The following is a 14,882-nucleotide window of genomic DNA, read 5'->3' on the forward strand; positions in this document are numbered from 1 at the left end:
GGCATATGTTGACATGTATTGAACTATTATTCCCGTTTCATGTGTTTTCTGTTCTCAAACTATGACATCTATCAAACTATTAATAACTGTTCATGTGTTTTCCTGTTTCCATTTTTGGTTTTGACAAAGAGCTACTCTTTTTTAAGGCAAAAGGTGTGTCAGAAGAGGGATTTGAACCCTCGCCTCCAATCGGAGACCAGAATACCCCTGTAACTAGGAAGGATTCTCACCTTGAGTCTGGCGCCTTAGACCACTCGGCCATCCTGACAACTACAAAACCTTAAAATTCATATTTTTTCACGATTATGTAACATAACATCTGATATGTCTGATGGTTACATGCAGATCTTAAGATACAAGGAAAAAGAAACAAAAAATGTTAAAAGCTAATGAAAGATATAGTAAAAAACATTTTTCAATGGAATTTGAGTAACTTATTGAATTCTAAACTAGGCATATGTTCCCGTTTCATGTGTTTTCTGTTCTCAAACTATGACATCTATCAAACTATTAATCACTGTTCATGTGTTTTCCTTCCTTTTTTGATTTTTTAAGGCAAAAGGTGTGTCAGAAGAGGGATTTGAACCCTCGCCTCCAATCGGAGACCAGAATACCCCTGTAACTAGGAAGGATTCAGAAGAGGGATTTGAACCCTCGCCTCCAATCGGAGACCAGAATACCCCTGTAACTAGGAAGGATTCTCACCTTGAGTCTGGCGCCTTAGACCACTCGGCCATCCTGACACTTATAAATGTGTAAAATTCATATTTTTTCATGATTCTGTAACATAATGTCTGATATGTCTGATGGAAACAAGTAGATAATAAGATACAAAGAAAAATAAACAAAAAATGTTAAAAGCTCATTAAAGATATAGTAAAAAACATTTTTCAATGGAATTTGAGTAACTTATTGAAATCTAAACTAGGCATATGTTGACATGTATTGAACTATTATTCCCGTTTCATGTGTTTTCTGTTCTCAAACTATGACATCTATCAAACTATTAATCACTGTTCATGTGTTTTCCTGTTTCCATTTTCGGTTTTGACAAAGAGCTACTCTTTTTTAAGGCAAAAGGTGTGACAGAAGAGGGATTTGAACCCTCGCCTCCAATCGGAGACCAGAATATCCCTGTAACTAGGAAGGATTCTCACCTTGAGTCTGGCGCCTTAGACCACTCGGCAATCCTGACAACTACAAAACCTTAAAATTCATATTTTGTCACGATTATGTAACATAACATCTAATATGTCTGATGGTTACATGCAGATCTTAAGATACAAAGAAAAATAAACAAAAAATGTTAAAAGCTAATGAAAGATATAGTAAAAAACATTTTTCAATGGAATTTGAGTAACTTATTGAATTCTAAACTAGGCATATGTTCCCGTTTCATGTGTTTTCTGTTCTCAAACTATGACATCTATCAAACTATTAATCACTGTTCATGTGTTTTCCTTTCACCATTTGGAGAATTTTTCGGTTTTGACAAAGAGCTACTCTTTTTTAAGGCAAAAGCTGTGTCAGAAGAGGGATTTGAACCCTCGCCTCCAATCGGAGACCAGAATACCCCTGTAACTAGGAAGGATTCTCACCTTGAGTCTGGCGCCTTAGACCACTCGGCCATCCTGACACTTATAAATCCTTAAAATTCATATTTTTTCATGATTCTGTAACATAATGTCTGATATGTCTGATAGAAACATGTAGATAATAATATACAAAGAAAAAGAAACAAAAAATGTTAAAAGCTAATGAAAGATACAGTAAAAAACATTTTTCAATGGAATTTGAGTAACTTATTGAATTCTAAACTAGGCATATGTTGACATGTATTGAACTATTATTCCCGTTTCATGTGTTTTCTGTTCTCAAACTATGACATCTATCAAACTATTAATCACTGTTCATGTGTTTTCCTGTTTCCATTTTCGGTTTTGACAAAGAGCTACTCTTTTTTAAGGCAAAAGGTGTGTCAGAAGAGGGATTTGAACCCTCTCCTCCAATCGGAGACCAGAATACCCCTGTAACTAGGAAGGATTCTCACCTTGAGTCTGGCGCCTTAGACCACTCGGCCATCCTGACAACTACAAAACCTTAAAATTCATATTTTGTCACGATTATGTAACATAACATCTAATATGTCTGATGGTTACATGCAGATCTTAAGATACAAAGAAAAATAAACAAAAAATGTTAAAAGCTAATGAAAGATATAGTAAAAAACAGTTTTCAATGGAATTTGAGTAACTTATTGAATTCTAAACTAGGCATATGTTCCCGTTTCATGTGTTTTCTGTTCTCAAACTATGACATCTATCAAACTATTAATCACTGTTCATGTGTTTTCCTTTCACCATTTGGAGAATTTTTCGGTTTTGACAAAGAGCTACTCTTTTTTAAGGCAAAAGCTGTGTCAGAAGAGGGATTTGAACCCTCGCCTCCAATCGGAGAACAGAATACCCCTGTAACTAGGAAGGATTCTCACCTTGAGTCTGGCGCCTTAGACCACTCGGCCATCCTGACAACTACAAAACCTTAAAATTCATATTTTGTCACGATTATGTAACATAACATCTAATATGTCTGATGGTTACATGCAGATCTTAAGATACAAAGAAAAAGAAACAAAAAATGTTAAAAGCTAATGAAAGATATAGTAAAAAACATTTTTCAATGGAATTTGAGTAACTTATTGAATTCTAAACTAGGCATATGTTCCCGTTTCATGTGTTTTCTGTTCTCAAACTATGACATCTATCAAACTATTAATCACTGTTCATGTGTTTTCCTTTCACCATTTGGAGAATTTTTCGGTTTTGACAAAGAGCTACTCTTTTTTAAGGCAAAAGCTGTGTCAGAAGAGGGATTTGAACCCTCGCCTCCAATCGGAGACCAGAATACCCCTGTAACTAGGAAGGATTCTCACCTTGAGTCTGGCGCCTTAGACCACTCGGCCATCCTGACACTTATAAATCCTTAAAATTCATATTTTTTCATGATTCTGTAACATAATGTCTGATATGTCTGATAGAAACATGTAGATAATAATATACAATGAAAAAGAAACAAAAAATGTTAAAAGCTAATGAAAGATATAGTAAAAAACATTTTTCAATGGAATTTGAGTAACTTATTGAATTCTAAACTAGGCATATGTTGACATGTATTGAACTATTATTCCCGTTTCATGTGTTTTCTGTTCTCAAACTATGACATCTATCAAACTATTAATCACTGTTCATGTGTTTTCCTGTTTCCATTTTCGGTTTTGACAAAGAGCTACTCTTTTTTAAGGCAAAAAGTGTGTCAGAAGAGGGATTTGAACCCTCGCCTCCAATCGGAGACCAGAATACCCCTGTAACTAGGAAGGATTCTCACCTTGAGTCTGGCGCCTTAGACCACTCGGCCATCCTGACAACTACAAAACCTTAAAATTCATATTTTTTCACTATTATGTAACATAACATCTGATATGTCTGATGGTTACATGCAGATCTTAAGATACAAGGAAAAAGAAACAAAAAATGTTAAAAGCTAATGAAAGATATAGTAAAAAACATTTTTCAATGGAATTTGAGTAACTTATTGAATTCTAAACTAGGCATATGTTCCCGTTTCATGTGTTTTCTGTTCTCAAACTATGACATCTATCAAACTATTAATCACTGTTTGAGTAACTTATTGAAATCTAAACTAGGCATATGTTGACATGTATTGAACTATTATTCCCGTTTCATGTGTTTTCTGTTCTCAAACTATGACATCTATCAAACTATTAATCACTGTTCATGTGTTTTCCTGTTTCCATTTTCGGTTTTGACAAAGAGCTACTCTTTTTTAAGGCAAAAGGTGTGACAGAAGAGGGATTTGAACCCTCGCCTCCAATCGGAGACCAGAATATCCCTCTAACTAGGAAGGATTCAGAAGAGGGATTTGAACCCTCGCCTCCAATCGGAGACCAGAATACCCCTGTAACTAGGAAGGATTCAGAAGAGGGATTTGAACCCTCGCCTCCAATCGGAGACCAGAATACCCCTGTAACTAGGAAGGATTCTCACCTTGAGTCTGGCGCCTTAGACCACTCGGCCATCCTGACACTTATAAATGTGTAAAATTCATATTTTTTCATGATTCTGTAACATAATGTCTGATATGTCTGATGGAAACAAGTAGATAATAAGATACAAAGAAAAATAAACAAAAAATGTTAAAAGCTCATTAAAGATATAGTAAAAAACATTTTTCAATGGAATTTGAGTAACTTATTGAAATCTAAACTAGGCATATGTTGACATGTATTGAACTATTATTCCCGTTTCATGTGTTTTCTGTTCTCAAACTATGACATCTATCAAACTATTAATCACTGTTCATGTGTTTTCCTGTTTCCATTTTCGGTTTTGACAAAGAGCTACTCTTTTTTAAGGCAAAAGGTGTGACAGAAGAGGGATTTGAACCCTCGCCTCCAATCGGAGACCAGAATATCCCTGTAACTAGGAAGGATTCTCACCTTGAGTCTGGCGCCTTAGACCACTCGGCAATCCTGACAACTACAAAACCTTAAAATTCATATTTTGTCACGATTATGTAACATAACATCTAATATGTCTGATGGTTACATGCAGATCTTAAGATACAAAGAAAAATAAACAAAAAATGTTAAAAGCTAATGAAAGATATAGTAAAAAACATTTTTCAATGGAATTTGAGTAACTTATTGAATTCTAAACTAGGCATATGTTCCCGTTTCATGTGTTTTCTGTTCTCAAACTATGACATCTATCAAACTATTAATCACTGTTCATGTGTTTTCCTTTCACCATTTGGAGAATTTTTCGGTTTTGACAAAGAGCTACTCTTTTTTAAGGCAAAAGCTGTGTCAGAAGAGGGATTTGAACCCTCGCCTCCAATCGGAGACCAGAATACCCCTGTAACTAGGAAGGATTCTCACCTTGAGTCTGGCGCCTTAGACCACTCGGCCATCCTGACACTTATAAATCCTTAAAATTCATATTTTTTCATGATTCTGTAACATAATGTCTGATATGTCTGATAGAAACATGTAGATAATAATATACAAAGAAAAAGAAACAAAAAATGTTAAAAGCTAATGAAAGATACAGTAAAAAACATTTTTCAATGGAATTTGAGTAACTTATTGAATTCTAAACTAGGCATATGTTGACATGTATTGAACTATTATTCCCGTTTCATGTGTTTTCTGTTCTCAAACTATGACATCTATCAAACTATTAATCACTGTTCATGTGTTTTCCTGTTTCCATTTTCGGTTTTGACAAAGAGCTACTCTTTTTTAAGGCAAAAGGTGTGTCAGAAGAGGGATTTGAACCCTCTCCTCCAATCGGAGACCAGAATACCCCTGTAACTAGGAAGGATTCTCACCTTGAGTCTGGCGCCTTAGACCACTCGGCCATCCTGACAACTACAAAACCTTAAAATTCATATTTTGTCACGATTATGTAACATAACATCTAATATGTCTGATGGTTACATGCAGATCTTAAGATACAAAGAAAAATAAACAAAAAATGTTAAAAGCTAATGAAAGATATAGTAAAAAACAGTTTTCAATGGAATTTGAGTAACTTATTGAATTCTAAACTAGGCATATGTTCCCGTTTCATGTGTTTTCTGTTCTCAAACTATGACATCTATCAAACTATTAATCACTGTTCATGTGTTTTCCTTTCACCATTTGGAGAATTTTTCGGTTTTGACAAAGAGCTACTCTTTTTTAAGGCAAAAGCTGTGTCAGAAGAGGGATTTGAACCCTCGCCTCCAATCGGAGAACAGAATACCCCTGTAACTAGGAAGGATTCTCACCTTGAGTCTGGCGCCTTAGACCACTCGGCCATCCTGACAACTACAAAACCTTAAAATTCATATTTTGTCACGATTATGTAACATAACATCTAATATGTCTGATGGTTACATGCAGATCTTAAGATACAAAGAAAAAGAAACAAAAAATGTTAAAAGCTAATGAAAGATATAGTAAAAAACATTTTTCAATGGAATTTGAGTAACTTATTGAATTCTAAACTAGGCATATGTTCCCGTTTCATGTGTTTTCTGTTCTCAAACTATGACATCTATCAAACTATTAATCACTGTTCATGTGTTTTCCTTTCACCATTTGGAGAATTTTTCGGTTTTGACAAAGAGCTACTCTTTTTTAAGGCAAAAGCTGTGTCAGAAGAGGGATTTGAACCCTCGCCTCCAATCGGAGACCAGAATACCCCTGTAACTAGGAAGGATTCTCACCTTGAGTCTGGCGCCTTAGACCACTCGGCCATCCTGACACTTATAAATCCTTAAAATTCATATTTTTTCATGATTCTGTAACATAATGTCTGATATGTCTGATAGAAACATGTAGATAATAATATACAATGAAAAAGAAACAAAAAATGTTAAAAGCTAATGAAAGATATAGTAAAAAACATTTTTCAATGGAATTTGAGTAACTTATTGAATTCTAAACTAGGCATATGTTGACATGTATTGAACTATTATTCCCGTTTCATGTGTTTTCTGTTCTCAAACTATGACATCTATCAAACTATTAATCACTGTTCATGTGTTTTCCTGTTTCCATTTTCGGTTTTGACAAAGAGCTACTCTTTTTTAAGGCAAAAAGTGTGTCAGAAGAGGGATTTGAACCCTCGCCTCCAATCGGAGACCAGAATACCCCTGTAACTAGGAAGGATTCTCACCTTGAGTCTGGCGCCTTAGACCACTCGGCCATCCTGACAACTACAAAACCTTAAAATTCATATTTTTTCACTATTATGTAACATAACATCTGATATGTCTGATGGTTACATGCAGATCTTAAGATACAAGGAAAAAGAAACAAAAAATGTTAAAAGCTAATGAAAGATATAGTAAAAAACATTTTTCAATGGAATTTGAGTAACTTATTGAATTCTAAACTAGGCATATGTTCCCGTTTCATGTGTTTTCTGTTCTCAAACTATGACATCTATCAAACTATTAATCACTGTTTGAGTAACTTATTGAAATCTAAACTAGGCATATGTTGACATGTATTGAACTATTATTCCCGTTTCATGTGTTTTCTGTTCTCAAACTATGACATCTATCAAACTATTAATCACTGTTCATGTGTTTTCCTGTTTCCATTTTCGGTTTTGACAAAGAGCTACTCTTTTTTAAGGCAAAAGGTGTGACAGAAGAGGGATTTGAACCCTCGCCTCCAATCGGAGACCAGAATATCCCTCTAACTAGGAAGGATTCTCACCTTGAGTCTGGCGCCTTAGACCACTCGGCAATCCTGACAACTACAAAACCTTAAAATTCATATTTTGTCACGATTATGTAACATAACATCTAATATGTCTGATGGTTACATGCAGATCTTAAGATACAAAGAAAAATAAACAAAAAATGTTAAAAGCTAATGAAAGATATAGTAAAAAACATTTTTCAATGGAATTTGAGTAACTTATTGAATTCTAAACTAGGCATATGTTCCCGTTTCATGTGTTTTCTGTTCTCAAACTATGACATCTATCAAACTATTAATCACTGTTCATGTGTTTTCCTTTCACCATTTGGAGAATTTTTCGGTTTTGACAAAGAGCTACTCTTTTTTAAGTCAAAAGCTGTGTCAGAAGAGGGATTTGAACCCTCGCCTCCAATCGGAGACCAGAATACCCCTGTAACTAGGAAGGATTCTCACCTTGAGTCTGGCGCCTTAGACCACTCGGCCATCCTGACACTTATAAATCCTTAAAATCCATATTTTTTCATGATTCTGTAACATAATGTCTGATATGTCTGATAGAAACATGTAGATAATAATATACAATGAAAAAGAAACAAAAAATGTTAAAAGCTAATGAAAGATATAGTAAAAAACATTTTTCAATGGAATTTGAGTAACTTATTGAATTCTAAACTAGGCATATGTTGACATGTATTGAACTATTATTCCCGTTTCATGTGTTTTCTGTTCTCAAACTATGACATCTATCAAACTATTAATAACTGTTCATGTGTTTTCCTGTTTCCATTTTCGGTTTTGACAAAGAGCTACTCTTTTTTAAGGCAAAAAGTGTGTCAGACCACTCGGCAATCCTGACAACTACAAAACCTTAAAATTCATATTTTGTCACGATTATGTAACATAACATCTGATATGTCTGATGGTTACATGCAGATCTTAAGATACAAGGAAAAAGAAACAAAAAATGTTAAAAGCTAATGAAAGATATAGTAAAAAACATTTTTCAATGGAATTTGAGTAACTTATTGAATTCTAAACTAGGCATATGTTCCCGTTTCATGTGTTTTCTGTTCTCAAACTATGACATCTATCAAACTATTAATCACTGTTCATGTGTTTTCCTTCCTTTTTTGATTATTTAAGGCAAAAGGTGTGTCAGAAGAGGGATTTGAACCCTTGCCTCCAATCGGAGACCAGAATACCCCTGTAACTAGGAAGGATTCAGAAGAGGGATTTGAACCCTCGCCTCCAATCGGAGACCAGAATACCCCTGTAACTAGGAAGGATTCTCACCTTGAGTCTGGCGCCTTAGACCACTCGGCCATCCTGACACTTATAAATGTGTAAAATTCATATTTTTTCATGATTCTGTAACATAATGTCTGATATGTCTGATGGAAACAAGTAGATAATAAGATACAAAGAAAAAGAAACAAAAAATGTTAAAAGCTCATTAAAGATATAGTAAAAAACATTTTTCAATGGAATTTGAGTAACTTATTGAAATCTAAACTAGGCATATGTTGACATGTATTGAACTATTATTCCCGTTTCATGTGTTTTCTGTTCTCAAACTATGACATCTATCAAACTATTAATCACTGTTCATGTGTTTTCCTGTTTCCATTTTCGGTTTTGACAAAGAGCTACTCTTTTTTAAGGCAAAAGGTGTGACAGAAGAGGGATTTGAACCCTCGCCTCCAATCGGAGACCAGAATATCCCTGTAACTAGGAAGGATTCTCACCTTGAGTCTGGCGCCTTAGACCACTCGGCAATCCTGACAACTACAAAACCTTAAAATTCATATTTTTTCGCGATTATGTAACATAACATCTGATATGTCTGATGGTTACATGCAGATCTTAAGATACAAAGAAAAATAAACAAAAAAATGTTAAAAGCAATTGAAAGATATAGTAAAAAACATTTTTCAATGGAATTTGAGTAACTTATTGAATTCTAAACTAGGCATATGTTCCCGTTTCATGTGTTTTCTGTTCTCAAACTATGACATCTATCAAACTATTAATCACTGTTCATGTGTTTTCCTTTCACCATTTGGAGAATTTTTCAGTTTTGACAAAGATCTACTCTTTTTTAAGGCAAAAGGGTTGTCAGAAGAGGGATTTGAACCCTCGCCTACAATCGGAGACCAGAATACCCCTGTAACTACGAAGGATTCTCACCTTGAGTCTGGCGCCTTAGACCACTCGGCCATCCTGACACTTATAAATACTTAAAATTCATATTTTTTCATGATTCTGTAACATAATGTCTGATATGTCTGATGGAAACATGTAGATAATAAGATACCAAGAAAAAGAAACAAAAAATGTTAAAAGCTAATGAAAGATATAGTAAAAAACATTTTTCAATGGAATTTGAGTAACTTATTGAATTCTAAACTAGGCATATGTTCCCGTTTCATGTGTTTTCTGTTCTCAAACTATGACATCTATCAAACTATTAATCACTGTTCATGTGTTTTCATTTCACCATTTGGAGAATTTTTCGGTTTTGACAAAGAGCTACTCTTTTTTAAGGCAAAAGCTGTGTCAGAAGAGGGATTTGAACCCTCGCCTCCAATCGGAGACCAGAATACCCCTGTAACTAGGAAGGATTCTCACCTAGAGTCTGGCGCCTTAGACCACTCGGCCATCCTGACAACTACAAAACCTTAAAATGCATATTTTTTCACGATTATGTCACATAACATCTGATATGTCTGATGGTTACATGCAGATCTTAAGATACAAAGAAAAAGAAACAAAAAATGTTAAAAGCTAATGAAAGATATAGTAAAAAACATTTTTCAATGGAATTTGAGTAACTTATTGAATTCTAAACTAGGCATATGTTGACATGTATTGAACTATTATTCCCGTTTCATGTGTTTTCTGTTCTCAAACTATGACATCTATCAAACTATTAATCACTGTTCATGTGTTTTCCTGTTTCCATTTTCGGTTTTGACAAAGAGCTACTCTTTTTTAAGGCAAAAGGTGTGTCAGAAGAGGGATTTGAACCCTCGCCTCCAATCGGAGACCAGAATACCCCTGTAACTAGGAAGGATTCTCACCTTGAGTCTGGTGCCTTAGACCACTCGGCCATCCTGACAACTACAAAGCCTTTAAATTCACGTTTTTTCGCGATTATGTAACATAACATCTGATATGTCTGATGGTTACATGCAGATCTTAAGATACAAAGAAAAAGAAACAAAAAATGTTAAAAGCTAACGAAAGATATACTAAGAAACATTTTCAATGGAATTTGAGTAACTTATTGAATTCTAAACTAGGCATATGTTGACATGTATTGAACTATTATTCCCGTTTCATGTGTTTTCTGTTCTCAAACTATGACATCTATCAAACTATTAATCACTGTTCATGTGTTTTCCTGTTTCCATTTTCGGTTTTGACAAAGAGCTACTCTTTTTTAAGGCAAAATGCTGTGTCAGAAGAGGGATTTGAACCCTCGCCTCCAATCGGAGACCAGAATACCCCAGAATACCCCAGAATACCCGTTACATGCAGATCTTAAGATACAAAGAAAAAGAAACAAAAAATGTTAAAAGCTAATGAAAGATATAGTAAAAAACATTTTTCAATGTAATTTGAGTAACTTATTGAAATCTAAACTAGGCATATGTTCCCGTTTCATGTGTTTTCTGTTCTCAAACTATGACATCTATCAAACTATTAATCACTGTTCATGTGTTTTCCTTTCACCATTTGGAGAATTTTTCGGTTTTGACAAAGAGCTACTCTTTTTTAAGGCAAAAGGTGTGTCAGAAGAGGGATTTGAACCCTCGCCTCCAATCGGAGACCAGAATACCCCTGTAACTAGGAAGGATTCTCACCTTGAGTCTGGCGCCTTAGACCACTCGGCCATCCTGACAACTACAAAACCTTAAAATTCATATTTTTTCTCGATTATGTAACATAACATCTGATATGTCTGATGGTTACATGCAGATCTTAAGATACAAAGAAAAATAAACAAAAAATGTTAAAAGCTAATGAAAGATATAGTAAAAAACATTTTTCAATGGAATTTGAGTAACTTATTGAATTCTAAACTAGGCATATGTTGACATGTATTGAACTATTATTCCTGTTTCATGTGTTTTCTGTTCTCAAACTATGACATCTATCAAACTATTAATCACTGTTCATGTGTTTTCCTTTCACCATTTGGAGAATTTTTCAGTTTTGACAAAGAGCTACTCTTTTTTAAGGCAAAAGCTGTGTCAGAAGAGGGATTTGAACCCTCGCCTCCAATCGGAGACCAGAATACCCCTGTAACTAGGAAGGATTCTCACCTTGAGTCTGGCGCCTTAGACCACTCGGCCATCCAGACACTTATAAATCCTTAAAATTCATATTTTTTCATGATTCTGTAACATAATGTCTGATATGTCTGATGGAAACATGTAGATAATAATATACAAAGAAAAAGAAACAAAAAATGTTAAAAGCTAATGAAAGATATAGTAAAAAACATTTTTCAATGGAATTTGAGTAACTTATTGAAATCTAAACTAGGCATATGTTCCCGTTTCATGTGTTTTCTGTTCTCAAACTATGACATCTATCAAACTATTAATCACTGTTCATGTGTTTTCCTTTCACCATTTGGATAATTTTTCAGTTTTGACAAAGAGCTACTCTTTTTTAAGGCAAAAGCTTTGTCAGAAGAGGGATTTGAACCCTCGCCTCCAATCGGAGACCAGAATACCCCTGTAACTAGGAAGGATTCTCACCTTGAGTCTGGCGCCTTAGACCACTCGGCCATCCTGACACTTACAAATGCATAAAATTCGTATATTTTTAAATGATTCTGTAACATAATGTCTGATATGTCTGATGGAAACATGTAGATAATAAGATACAAAGAAAAATAAACAAAAAATGTTAAAAGCTAATTAAAGATATAGTAAAAAACATTTTTCAAAGGAATTTGAGTAACTTATTGAATTCTAAACTAGGCATATGTTGACATGTATTGAACTATTATTCCCGTTTCATGTGTTTTCTGTTCTCAAACTATGACATCTATCAAACTATTAATCACTGTTCATGTGTTTTCCTTTCACCATTTGGAGAATTTTTCGGTTTTGACAAAGAGCTACTCTTTTTTAAGGCAAAAGCTGTGTCAGAAGAGGGATTTGAACCCTCGCCTCCAATCGGAGACCAGAATACCCCTGTAACTAGGACGGATTCTCACCTTGAGTCTGGCGCCTTAGACCACTCGGCCATCCTGACAACTACAAAACCTTAAAATTCATATTTTTTAACGATTATGTAACATAACATCTGATATGTCTGATGGTTACATGCAGATCTTAAGATACAAAGAAAAAGAAACAAAAAATGTTAAAAGCTAATGAAAGATATAGTAAAAAACATTTTTCAATGGAATTTGAGTAACTTATTGAAATCTAAACTAGGCATATGTTCCCGTTTCATGTGTTTTCTGTTCTCAAACTATGACATCTATCAAACTATTAATCACTGTTCATGTGTTTTCCTTTCACCATTTGGAGAATTTTTCGGTTCTGACAAAGAGCTACTCTTTTTTAAGTCAAAAACTGTGTCAGAATAGGGATTTGAACCCTCGCCTCCAATCGGAGACCAGAATACCCCTGTAACTAGAAAGGATTTTCACCTTGAGTCTGGCGCCATAGACCACTCGGCCATCCTGACAACTACAAAACCTTAAAATTCATATTTTTTCACGATTATGTAACATAACATCTGATATGTCTGATGGTTACATGCAGATCTTAAGATACAAAGAAAAAGAAACAAAAAATGTTAAAAGCTAATGAAAGATATAGTAAAAAACATTTTTCAATGGAATTTGAGTAACTTATTGAATTCTAAACTAGGCATATGTTGACATGTATTGAACTATTATTCCCGTTTCATGTGTTTTCTGTTCTCAAACTATGACATCTATCAAACTATTAATCACTGTTCATGTGTTTTCCTGTTTCCATTTTCGGTTTTGACAATGAGCTACTCTTTTTTAAGGCAAAAGGTGTGTCAGAAGAGGGATTTGAACCCTCGCCTCCAATCAGAGACCAGAACACCCCTGTAAACTAGGAAGGATTCTCACCTTGAGTCTGGCGCCTTAGACCACTCGGCCATCCTGACAACTAAAAAACCTTAAAATTCATATTTTTTCACGATTATGTAACATAACATCTGATATGTCTGATGGTTACATGCAGATCTTAAGATACAAAGAAAAAGAAACAAAAAATGTTAAAAGCTAATGAAAGATATAGTAAAAAACAATTTTCAATGGAATTTGAGTAACTTATTGAATTCTAAACTAGGCATATGTTCCCGTTTCATGTGTTTTCTGTTCTCAAACTATGACATCTATCAAACTATTAATCACTGTTCATGTGTTTTCCTTTCACCATTTGGAGAATTTTTCGGTTCTGACAAAGAGCTACTCTTTTTTAAGTCAAAAACTGTGTCAGAATAGGGATTTGAACCCTCGCCTCCAATCGGAGACCAGAATACCCCTGTAACTAGGAAGGATTCTCACCTTGAGTCTGGCGCCTTAGACCACTCGGCCATCCTGACAACTACAAAACCTTAAAATTCATATTTTTTCTCGATTATGTAACATAACATCTGATATGTCTGATGGTTACATGCAGATCTTAAGATACAAAGAAAAATAAACAAAAAATGTTAAAAGCTAATGAAAGATATAGTAAAAAACATTTTTCAATGGAATTTGAGTAACTTATTGAATTCTAAACTAGACATATGTTGACATGTATTGAACTATTATTCCCGTTTCATGTGTTTTCTGTTCTCAAACTATGACATCTATCAAACTATTAATCACTGTTCATGTGTTTTCCTGTTTCCATTTTCGGTTTTGACAAAGAGCTACTCTTTTTTAAGGCAAAAGCTGTGTCAGAAGAGGGATTTGAACCCTCGCCTCCAATCGGAGACCAGAACACCCCTGTAAACTAGGAAGGATTCTCACCTTGAGTCTGGCGCCGTAGACCACTCGGCCATCCTGACAACTACAAAACCTTAAAATTCATAATTTTTAATGATTCTGTAACATAATGTCTGATATGTCTGATGGAAACATGTAGATAATAAGATACAAAGAAAAAGAAACAAAAAATGTTAAAAGCTAATGAAAGATATAGTAAAAAACATTTTTCAAAGGAATTTGAGTAACTTATTGAATTCTAAACTAGGCATATGTTGACATGTATTGAAATATTATTCCCGTTTCATGTGTTTTCTGTTCTCAAACTATGACATCTATCAAACTATTAATCACTGTTCATGTGTTTTCCTTTCACCATTTGGAGAATTTTTCGGTTTTGACAAAGAGCTACTCTTTTTTAAGGCAAAAGCTGTGTCAGAAGAGGGATTTGAACCCTCGCCTCCAATCGGAGACCAGAATACCCCTGTAACTAGGACGGATTCTCACCTTGAGTCTGGCGCCTTAGACCACTCGGCCATCCTGACAACTACAAAACCTTAAAATTCATATTTTTTAACGATTATGTAACATAACATCTGATATGTCTGATGGTTACATGCAGATCTT

At 34.5% G+C, this 14,882-nt stretch overlaps 30 non-coding genes across 30 annotated transcripts; all 30 read right to left on the minus strand.

The window, feature by feature from the left end:
* Positions 1 to 156: 156 nt before the first annotated feature.
* trnal-caa lies at positions 157 to 268 on the minus strand. The gene is made up of 2 exons: positions 231 to 268; positions 157 to 202 (listed from the first exon to the last, which is right to left on the minus strand). It is a non-coding gene; the product is annotated as a tRNA-Leu (tRNA).
* A 297-nt stretch (positions 269 to 565) lies between these two features.
* Positions 566 to 743, minus strand: trnal-caa. Its single transcript has 2 exons — positions 706 to 743; positions 566 to 611 (listed from the first exon to the last, which is right to left on the minus strand). It is a non-coding gene; the product is annotated as a tRNA-Leu (tRNA).
* A 340-nt stretch (positions 744 to 1,083) lies between these two features.
* On the minus strand, positions 1,084 to 1,195 carry trnal-caa. The gene is made up of 2 exons: positions 1,158 to 1,195; positions 1,084 to 1,129 (listed from the first exon to the last, which is right to left on the minus strand). It is a non-coding gene; the product is annotated as a tRNA-Leu (tRNA).
* A 329-nt stretch (positions 1,196 to 1,524) lies between these two features.
* Positions 1,525 to 1,636, minus strand: trnal-caa. Its single transcript has 2 exons — positions 1,599 to 1,636; positions 1,525 to 1,570 (listed from the first exon to the last, which is right to left on the minus strand). It is a non-coding gene; the product is annotated as a tRNA-Leu (tRNA).
* Positions 1,637 to 1,976: 340 nt separating this feature from the next.
* trnal-caa lies at positions 1,977 to 2,088 on the minus strand. The gene is made up of 2 exons: positions 2,051 to 2,088; positions 1,977 to 2,022 (listed from the first exon to the last, which is right to left on the minus strand). It is a non-coding gene; the product is annotated as a tRNA-Leu (tRNA).
* A 329-nt stretch (positions 2,089 to 2,417) lies between these two features.
* Positions 2,418 to 2,529, minus strand: trnal-caa. The gene is made up of 2 exons: positions 2,492 to 2,529; positions 2,418 to 2,463 (listed from the first exon to the last, which is right to left on the minus strand). It is a non-coding gene; the product is annotated as a tRNA-Leu (tRNA).
* A 329-nt stretch (positions 2,530 to 2,858) lies between these two features.
* On the minus strand, positions 2,859 to 2,970 carry trnal-caa. The gene is made up of 2 exons: positions 2,933 to 2,970; positions 2,859 to 2,904 (listed from the first exon to the last, which is right to left on the minus strand). It is a non-coding gene; the product is annotated as a tRNA-Leu (tRNA).
* A 340-nt stretch (positions 2,971 to 3,310) lies between these two features.
* Positions 3,311 to 3,422, minus strand: trnal-caa. Its single transcript has 2 exons — positions 3,385 to 3,422; positions 3,311 to 3,356 (listed from the first exon to the last, which is right to left on the minus strand). It is a non-coding gene; the product is annotated as a tRNA-Leu (tRNA).
* A 568-nt stretch (positions 3,423 to 3,990) lies between these two features.
* Positions 3,991 to 4,102, minus strand: trnal-caa. The gene is made up of 2 exons: positions 4,065 to 4,102; positions 3,991 to 4,036 (listed from the first exon to the last, which is right to left on the minus strand). It is a non-coding gene; the product is annotated as a tRNA-Leu (tRNA).
* Positions 4,103 to 4,442: 340 nt separating this feature from the next.
* Positions 4,443 to 4,554, minus strand: trnal-caa. Its single transcript has 2 exons — positions 4,517 to 4,554; positions 4,443 to 4,488 (listed from the first exon to the last, which is right to left on the minus strand). It is a non-coding gene; the product is annotated as a tRNA-Leu (tRNA).
* Positions 4,555 to 4,883: 329 nt separating this feature from the next.
* On the minus strand, positions 4,884 to 4,995 carry trnal-caa. Its single transcript has 2 exons — positions 4,958 to 4,995; positions 4,884 to 4,929 (listed from the first exon to the last, which is right to left on the minus strand). It is a non-coding gene; the product is annotated as a tRNA-Leu (tRNA).
* Positions 4,996 to 5,335: 340 nt separating this feature from the next.
* On the minus strand, positions 5,336 to 5,447 carry trnal-caa. Its single transcript has 2 exons — positions 5,410 to 5,447; positions 5,336 to 5,381 (listed from the first exon to the last, which is right to left on the minus strand). It is a non-coding gene; the product is annotated as a tRNA-Leu (tRNA).
* Positions 5,448 to 5,776: 329 nt separating this feature from the next.
* On the minus strand, positions 5,777 to 5,888 carry trnal-caa. The gene is made up of 2 exons: positions 5,851 to 5,888; positions 5,777 to 5,822 (listed from the first exon to the last, which is right to left on the minus strand). It is a non-coding gene; the product is annotated as a tRNA-Leu (tRNA).
* A 329-nt stretch (positions 5,889 to 6,217) lies between these two features.
* Positions 6,218 to 6,329, minus strand: trnal-caa. Its single transcript has 2 exons — positions 6,292 to 6,329; positions 6,218 to 6,263 (listed from the first exon to the last, which is right to left on the minus strand). It is a non-coding gene; the product is annotated as a tRNA-Leu (tRNA).
* Positions 6,330 to 6,669: 340 nt separating this feature from the next.
* trnal-caa lies at positions 6,670 to 6,781 on the minus strand. Its single transcript has 2 exons — positions 6,744 to 6,781; positions 6,670 to 6,715 (listed from the first exon to the last, which is right to left on the minus strand). It is a non-coding gene; the product is annotated as a tRNA-Leu (tRNA).
* Positions 6,782 to 7,217: 436 nt separating this feature from the next.
* On the minus strand, positions 7,218 to 7,329 carry trnal-caa. The gene is made up of 2 exons: positions 7,292 to 7,329; positions 7,218 to 7,263 (listed from the first exon to the last, which is right to left on the minus strand). It is a non-coding gene; the product is annotated as a tRNA-Leu (tRNA).
* Positions 7,330 to 7,658: 329 nt separating this feature from the next.
* trnal-caa lies at positions 7,659 to 7,770 on the minus strand. Its single transcript has 2 exons — positions 7,733 to 7,770; positions 7,659 to 7,704 (listed from the first exon to the last, which is right to left on the minus strand). It is a non-coding gene; the product is annotated as a tRNA-Leu (tRNA).
* A 662-nt stretch (positions 7,771 to 8,432) lies between these two features.
* trnal-caa lies at positions 8,433 to 8,610 on the minus strand. The gene is made up of 2 exons: positions 8,573 to 8,610; positions 8,433 to 8,478 (listed from the first exon to the last, which is right to left on the minus strand). It is a non-coding gene; the product is annotated as a tRNA-Leu (tRNA).
* A 340-nt stretch (positions 8,611 to 8,950) lies between these two features.
* On the minus strand, positions 8,951 to 9,062 carry trnal-caa. The gene is made up of 2 exons: positions 9,025 to 9,062; positions 8,951 to 8,996 (listed from the first exon to the last, which is right to left on the minus strand). It is a non-coding gene; the product is annotated as a tRNA-Leu (tRNA).
* Positions 9,063 to 9,392: 330 nt separating this feature from the next.
* On the minus strand, positions 9,393 to 9,504 carry trnal-caa. The gene is made up of 2 exons: positions 9,467 to 9,504; positions 9,393 to 9,438 (listed from the first exon to the last, which is right to left on the minus strand). It is a non-coding gene; the product is annotated as a tRNA-Leu (tRNA).
* A 781-nt stretch (positions 9,505 to 10,285) lies between these two features.
* trnal-caa lies at positions 10,286 to 10,397 on the minus strand. The gene is made up of 2 exons: positions 10,360 to 10,397; positions 10,286 to 10,331 (listed from the first exon to the last, which is right to left on the minus strand). It is a non-coding gene; the product is annotated as a tRNA-Leu (tRNA).
* A 674-nt stretch (positions 10,398 to 11,071) lies between these two features.
* trnal-caa lies at positions 11,072 to 11,183 on the minus strand. The gene is made up of 2 exons: positions 11,146 to 11,183; positions 11,072 to 11,117 (listed from the first exon to the last, which is right to left on the minus strand). It is a non-coding gene; the product is annotated as a tRNA-Leu (tRNA).
* Positions 11,184 to 11,533: 350 nt separating this feature from the next.
* trnal-caa lies at positions 11,534 to 11,645 on the minus strand. Its single transcript has 2 exons — positions 11,608 to 11,645; positions 11,534 to 11,579 (listed from the first exon to the last, which is right to left on the minus strand). It is a non-coding gene; the product is annotated as a tRNA-Leu (tRNA).
* Positions 11,646 to 11,974: 329 nt separating this feature from the next.
* Positions 11,975 to 12,086, minus strand: trnal-caa. The gene is made up of 2 exons: positions 12,049 to 12,086; positions 11,975 to 12,020 (listed from the first exon to the last, which is right to left on the minus strand). It is a non-coding gene; the product is annotated as a tRNA-Leu (tRNA).
* Positions 12,087 to 12,438: 352 nt separating this feature from the next.
* trnal-caa lies at positions 12,439 to 12,550 on the minus strand. Its single transcript has 2 exons — positions 12,513 to 12,550; positions 12,439 to 12,484 (listed from the first exon to the last, which is right to left on the minus strand). It is a non-coding gene; the product is annotated as a tRNA-Leu (tRNA).
* Positions 12,551 to 12,879: 329 nt separating this feature from the next.
* Positions 12,880 to 12,991, minus strand: trnal-caa. Its single transcript has 2 exons — positions 12,954 to 12,991; positions 12,880 to 12,925 (listed from the first exon to the last, which is right to left on the minus strand). It is a non-coding gene; the product is annotated as a tRNA-Leu (tRNA).
* A 340-nt stretch (positions 12,992 to 13,331) lies between these two features.
* On the minus strand, positions 13,332 to 13,444 carry trnal-caa. Its single transcript has 2 exons — positions 13,407 to 13,444; positions 13,332 to 13,377 (listed from the first exon to the last, which is right to left on the minus strand). It is a non-coding gene; the product is annotated as a tRNA-Leu (tRNA).
* A 329-nt stretch (positions 13,445 to 13,773) lies between these two features.
* Positions 13,774 to 13,885, minus strand: trnal-caa. Its single transcript has 2 exons — positions 13,848 to 13,885; positions 13,774 to 13,819 (listed from the first exon to the last, which is right to left on the minus strand). It is a non-coding gene; the product is annotated as a tRNA-Leu (tRNA).
* Positions 13,886 to 14,225: 340 nt separating this feature from the next.
* On the minus strand, positions 14,226 to 14,338 carry trnal-caa. Its single transcript has 2 exons — positions 14,301 to 14,338; positions 14,226 to 14,271 (listed from the first exon to the last, which is right to left on the minus strand). It is a non-coding gene; the product is annotated as a tRNA-Leu (tRNA).
* A 350-nt stretch (positions 14,339 to 14,688) lies between these two features.
* trnal-caa lies at positions 14,689 to 14,800 on the minus strand. The gene is made up of 2 exons: positions 14,763 to 14,800; positions 14,689 to 14,734 (listed from the first exon to the last, which is right to left on the minus strand). It is a non-coding gene; the product is annotated as a tRNA-Leu (tRNA).
* Positions 14,801 to 14,882: the final 82 nt, after the last annotated feature.

Source organism: Oncorhynchus mykiss, unplaced genomic scaffold, assembly GCF_013265735.2.
Source record: "Oncorhynchus mykiss isolate Arlee unplaced genomic scaffold, USDA_OmykA_1.1 un_scaffold_320, whole genome shotgun sequence".
Taxonomy (NCBI): domain Eukaryota; kingdom Metazoa; phylum Chordata; class Actinopteri; order Salmoniformes; family Salmonidae; genus Oncorhynchus; species Oncorhynchus mykiss.